We start from the raw sequence: 6,000 nt of genomic DNA, 5'->3' as shown, positions 1-6,000 counted from the left end.
GAGCCCCCGGGCTCCCACGGGAGGCTGTGACGATGCCCCTTCCTCCCCCCAGGGCCAGGAAAAAGACCCCGCTGGCTCCCGGCTCTCCACCGGCACAGAGTCCCCCGGTCCGCAAGGTGGTGGGTGCCGTGTCTGAGCTCTAACCCGCGGTCTCTCTCGAGGGGTGTTGGACCAGCAGTCCCCGGAGCCGAGAGCCGCGTCTGTAATGTTTCCCTCCGCGGTGTCTCCCTCTTCCTGTTTTCGAGCCCTTGCTGCTGTGACCTGAAGAAGCGTATAGACATTGATTTACTTCCTATTTCTGAGCCAGGGCTGGCTGGTTTCATCTCTGTGGGAGCCCCTCCACGCCGCTCCGCCCGGCGCTTTTGCTCCGTCGGACGCAGGGTGGACGCAGAGGCCGAGCCTTGGGAGGTGGTCCTCTTTTCTTTTTTCTTTTCTTTTCTTTTCTTTGGCGGCAGTCCCTCTCTGCCCTGCAAAGTGGGACCCGAGGAGGATGCCCGAGACGCCGCCCCAGCAGACAGGTGCCAACTCCCTGCTCCGGGAGGAGCGCCCCTGGGCCCCCTGTCTCTGGGGGGCCAGCCCACCTGTCTGTCCCGAGGCTGCGGATGCTTTCTCGGTTTGCGTGTGAAGCTGAGCGCCATCAGCCAAAAACTCACCCCTCTCCTTAAAGGTATGTGATGTGCTGTACGAGCGAGATAGGTATACAGAAGGTGTCAGTTAAAAAAACACACGTTTTTTGTTTGTTTTTTTACTGTGTGCTCACTGATGTATGTCTTCGAGCACACAGTTACAGAGAAGATGCTACGTATAGCCTGGTCTGGCCCAGCTGAGTAATTTTGGGGGGCGCTGCACCCCTACTGTTGCTTTTGTCAAAATACTGACAGCAATCCCCCATGACTGCCGAGAGCCAGATGCACGGTCCGCGTCGCACTGAACGTAAAAACGTTTGGGAGGAAAATCCGTGGCTTCGCCAGCGGTGTGTTCGCGGGCCACGGCAGACCGAACTCCCCCTCGGGTGGGAATGGATGAGAAACGCCGTCTCCATTAGCCCCAGAGCTCGGAAAACAAAGCGTACAGTTGACTCCGCACGTTGAGGTCCCTGACAGGGGTGTTATTTACGGCCGTCCCCCCGGCCCACCGCCCAACGGGAGCATTTTTCAATGTGATTTACGAGGGACCGTGGACTCTGGACCGTGTATTTCTACACGTGTTTGCTTCCCCAGTCTCCAAAATAGCTGAGAGCTGGAGGGCCTGTCAGATAAGGCTGGGGCCCGAGTTCTGGGAGGTGACGTGGGTCTCCGTTCCCGCAGCAAATCTTTCTGTAAGAATGGAGCCCGAGATGTTATCTGCCCCCAGCGCCGCGGGGAACAGGATGCAACCTAGTGGAAGGGTAACACCGGCGACTGGGAACAGCAGAAGAAACGTCAGGGCCCGTCTAAAATAACGTGCCTTTTTTAACCCGCCTCCTTCCATTGCCCCAGGAAAGATCAATCATTTAGGATCTGAAGGCAACTACCAGTTACAGCAAGTGTTCCGCAGGAATCGCAGGGGCTGTGGGAAGGTTCTGAGACAGCCAGTGGATGGGTGAAGGTTGCCCTTCCCGGGGAAGCTGGGGGCGGGGGTGGTCGTGGGGGAGAAGGTCCAGGTGAGCAGGGTCGCCCCCCGGCGTCTGGCTGAGCTGCCCTGCGGTGGCCGTGCCCGGGAATTTCTGCAGGGCCTGTCAGGAGCCTCCGTGGGAGGGCTTTGTCCGCTCGTGGTCCTCACCGAGGGAGAGGCCGTTGCTGGCCCTCACAGCTTGCGTCGTGGTTTCCGTGGGACCTCTGTGCCGTCACGGCCGCGGTGTGGCCTGTCTTCTGGGGCGGCGCCGTGACATGTGCTTCGAATACAGGGGCACCCGAGGAGAAGGGAGGCGACACCCCGAAAACCGAGTCAAGGAAGATGACTGCGTGTGCGTTGAGTGGCAGCTTCTCCCAGGGCGGCCTTGCGGCGCGCAGGGCCGTGGCCGTGGCTGCGGGCGGGTGATCGATGCCGCAGCAAGTGCCGTCGGCTCGCACGCCGGGGAGGCCGCCCCTGCTCCCACTCTCTCCTTACGGGTTTGCTCCCTACTTCTCACGCTCACAAGTTCGCCTTTGTGTTTTGAGATGACTGGAGATTCACGTGCAGCTGTCAGAAATAATCCAGAGGGAGGGATCCTTGGTCCCCTGGACCCACTTCCCCCCAGTCGTCACACCCCACAGCCCACGGCTGGGAGCTTGCCGTCGACAGAGCGAAGCCGCAACCATTTCCGTCACCGCAGCATCCCTGGTGGCCACCCTCAAGTCCATCCCACCCTCCCCCTCTTGACCCCGGTAACCGCTCACCTGTTCTCGGGGCCCATGACCTGGCATTTCAAGAAAGTTGTACGTGGTCGCGGGCAGGCAAAGTCCAGCACGGGGCGTACAGTCAGCGAGGTCGTGACAACTGTGATTTCCAGGGCCCGGCGGGGACTGGAAACATGGGGGGACCACTTGGTAAAGTATGTGATTCCCTGACCACTTTGCCGCCCACGGAAACCGACATAAAATGATACTGAAAGTAAACAGTCCCGGAAAGATAGAACATTGTTCGGAAGGATGTTACAGAGATGGAACCAGTGTGTGGCTTTTGGGGTTGGCTTTGCCACTCGGCGTGATTCTCTGGGGAGTCACCTGAATTGTCCCAGGTATTGAGAGTCGCCCCCCTCCCCCCCGCCCCCTGTTTATTGCTGAGTGATGTTCTATGGTGTGGGTGCACCGCCCTGGCTGAAAAGGTCCCCTGCGAGGGGCACCTGGACCGGTTCTGGCTTTGGCCTGGACAGACGCGGCTGGGCCGCCGTGTGGACGGAAGCTGTCGTTTCTCTGGGTCGCGTGCCCGGGAGCGCGGTTTCCGGGCTGGGCGGGAGCCATGCGTGCAGAGAACTTTTGCAGAGAAACTGCCCAACCCTGCTCCAGACTGCTGTCCCTCTCCCCACCCTCCCCCGCGGGTGCCTAGCCTTTCCGCACCCCCGGCTTCATCTGCTGTTGTCACAGGTTTTTATTTCTGCCGCCTGACAGGCGTGCAGTCCTGCGTCGCTGTGGTCTCCATGTGCATTTCTCGGGCGGCTGATGCGTTGAACGTCTCTTCACGGATCCGTGCGTCTTCTCTGGCCCATTTTCTACCTGGGTTGTTTTCTAACTGAATTTTTTTAATGTTAAGTTTTCATCGTATTTTCCATATTCTAGGTATGAGTCCTTTGTCAGATACGGGGCTTGCAAGTATGTGTTCCTGGTAGCCGAGACATTCATAGAGCCAACGGTTCTAGTTTTGATGAGGTCCGGCCGATCAGCTTCCCCCTGGGGTCCACGCCTTCGGTGTGCAGCACGGAAACTCTTCCCTGTGTTGTAGGTCCTGAAGATTTTCTCCTATTTTTTTTCCCTAGAGCCTTGGCATTTTACATGTAAGCCTGTTGTACATTTTGAGTTAATTTTTGTGTAACTCAGACTTGGAGTTTAGGATGAGAGTTATCTTTTTGTTCGTGGAAGTCAGTTGCTCCAACCCTATTTGTTGAAAAGGTTGTGCTCTCCTCAATGGGTCGCTTTTGAGCCTTTGTTGAAGATCACTTGGGCGTATTTGCATGGGCTTACTTGCTTTTTTAAAATTCTGTTTTATTGGTGTGTCTTTTCCTCACCCATATGACACGGCCTGGATTACTGCAGCGATGTAATACTTTTTCAAATCAGGTAGACCGATTCCTCCCATTTTATTATCCTTTTCCGAAATGGAGCTATTCTGATTGCTTTATTTTCCCATCTAAATTTTAGAATCATCTTGTCTTTGCGCACAAAAACTCTTACCGAGGTTTTGGTAGGAAAAGGAGCCTGCATATTACTCTGGGGACATCTGACAGCTTTACAAGCTATAGCCCCACAATCCATGAGCACAGTATGTATCTCTATTTTTTATTTTGTATTTTTTTTTTTTTTTTTTTGCTTTTCTCTGAGTTCTTTCACCAGGGTTCTGTAGTTTGTTTTTTTTTTTTTAAGATTTTATTTTTTATTTTTAGAGAGGGAAGGGAGGGAGAGAGAGAGAGAGAAACATCAATGTGCGATTGCTGGGGGTCATGGCCTGCAACCCAGGCATGTACCCCGACTAGGAATTGAACCTGCGACACTTTGGTTTGCAGCCCGCGCTCAATCCACTGAGCTACACTAGCTGGGGCTTGTTTTGTAGTTTTTAAGCAAAGCGGTCCTGTGCGTGTTTTGTTAGACCTTTGCTTAAATATTTCATTTTTTGCTGAATAGTTATATGTTATCCAAATGACCTACTTCGTATCTGGAGGACGGTGGTAGTCTGTGCTTTTCAGGGAGTTGGCCCGTCTAATCTAAGTGACCAAGTTCACGGGAACCCGGCCACGCACGGCCCTCCCGCACTGGCCTCCAGGCGTCCGTGGAGTCTGCAGGCACGGCCTCAGATGGGGGTTGTGTCTGCTCTCCCTCTCCTCTCCCGATCTTTGTAAAGATCCTAAAGATCAGTTTTATGATCTCATTAAAGAACACGCTTTTAAAAAATGGACCTTATTATTTTTCTGTTCTCACTTCCTCAATGTCTTCCTTATTTCCTTCCTTCTGCTGGCCTTGGGTTCTGTTTTTCTTTCACCGGACTACTGAGGTCGGAGCTTGGGTGATTTATTCGAGGCTCTCTCCTTGCTCAGAGAAACACCTGGTACCATCGAGTTCCCCTTGCTCGCGGTTTTGCTTTTCACTTTCATTCATTCGACGTGTGTTTTGGCCACTCCGGCCGTTTCCTGCCTGACCTGTGGGTTACGGAGCAGCAAGCTGCTCGGTTTCCCCGTGTCCCGGGTTTCCTGTTGTCGCTCCGTTGTTGACTCCCGGCCCGCTCCCACCGCGGCCACACGTGCTGCGTGACTTCAGTCCTTCGGGGGTGCTGAGCTTGGCTCTGTCGTGAGGCCCGAGACGTGGCCCGTCCTGGGGCGGAGAAAGCCTGGCTCCCATGGGGAAGTCAGAGCCACGGAGTCGATTCCACCAGAGACGTGTCTCTCAGGAATTGTTAATGCTGTGAAGAGTGGCTGACTCGAAGACACTCTTTGGGTGGGGGGGGGCTCTGCCTGGTACCCTAGGGTGGAGGGGACAATAAGCAGCCCTCGAGAGTGTGGGGGGAAGCGTGCAGCTGCCACAGGGGACGTGGGGGTGCGCCAGGGGTCTGGATACCAGTGGGGCAGAGCTCACAGGTTGCACGGGCGGGGTACGCAGCAGTCCCCCGTGGACACCCGGCCGCAGGCGGGCACCTGCGGGCTGACCGTGCGCGGGGCTGCAGGCAGGTGGGCGGCAGGTCGAGGCCGACAGCGGGAGGAAGGGCCACAGGGCCGAGCTGCAGGGGACGGCCTCGCACCCCGACTTCTCGAGCCGTCCCCCAGCAGTCGAGCCATCCCCCGGCATCTCTGTTTCCCAAAGACGAACTGTAAAACCGGCCCGCAGTAGCTCGTGGTTCACACTGTTACATGGGAAGGAGGAAGGAGTGGAGGATGGTGACTCCAGGTAAGTCGACTCGTTCATGAAGCAGACGCCGAAACCAGACGCGGCTCCTCCCGCCCCCCGGTGCCCGCGGACGGTGGGGCTGAGGCTCGCACCGACTCGCCCTCGGGGCGGAACCTCGGCTGCCCCGCGTTCCTGACCTCCTGGGGTACCTAGTAACCCCTGGAGAACCTGAGCATTTCCTTGTCCCCCAAATCACAGTCACACTCGTATGTGGCTGCAGGTCCTCTAGGGAAGACTGGGAGGAAGACTGACAGAGTGTCTGTGTGACAATAATGCAGGGTCCCCTTTTCCAAGGGGACCCAGGCTCCCCATCAGTCAGGGGCCCCCCGGGGCCTGAGAGCAGACTCGGGTCTGGAATCTGGGACATGGGCTTGGGTCTCTGTTTGGTGACAAAGTCAGGGTATTAGCTGCCAACTTAGAGTGCTTCCTGTTGTGCAGATCAAGCAAAGTC

At 56.2% G+C, this 6,000-nt stretch overlaps 1 protein-coding gene across 1 annotated transcript in view; it reads left to right on the top strand.

Annotated features, from left to right (window-relative positions):
• Window positions 1–284: 284 nt before the first annotated feature.
• ZNF831 (zinc finger protein 831) overlaps window positions 285–6,000 on the top strand; it is a 77,052-nt gene continuing 71,336 nt past the window's right edge. Inside the window, exon 1 of the mRNA XM_045833133.1 lies at window positions 285–667. The gene's annotated coding sequence lies outside the window, so the exon portion shown is untranslated. The remainder of the gene's footprint in view (window positions 668–6,000) is intronic.

This window comes from Phyllostomus hastatus, unplaced genomic scaffold, assembly GCF_019186645.2.
Source record: "Phyllostomus hastatus isolate PE091 unplaced genomic scaffold, TTU_PhHast_1.1 phas_contig_17, whole genome shotgun sequence".
NCBI lineage: Eukaryota > Metazoa > Chordata > Mammalia > Chiroptera > Phyllostomidae > Phyllostomus > Phyllostomus hastatus.
Note: the sequence above shows the minus strand (reverse complement) of the source record. Positions and strands in the feature narration are given on the sequence as shown.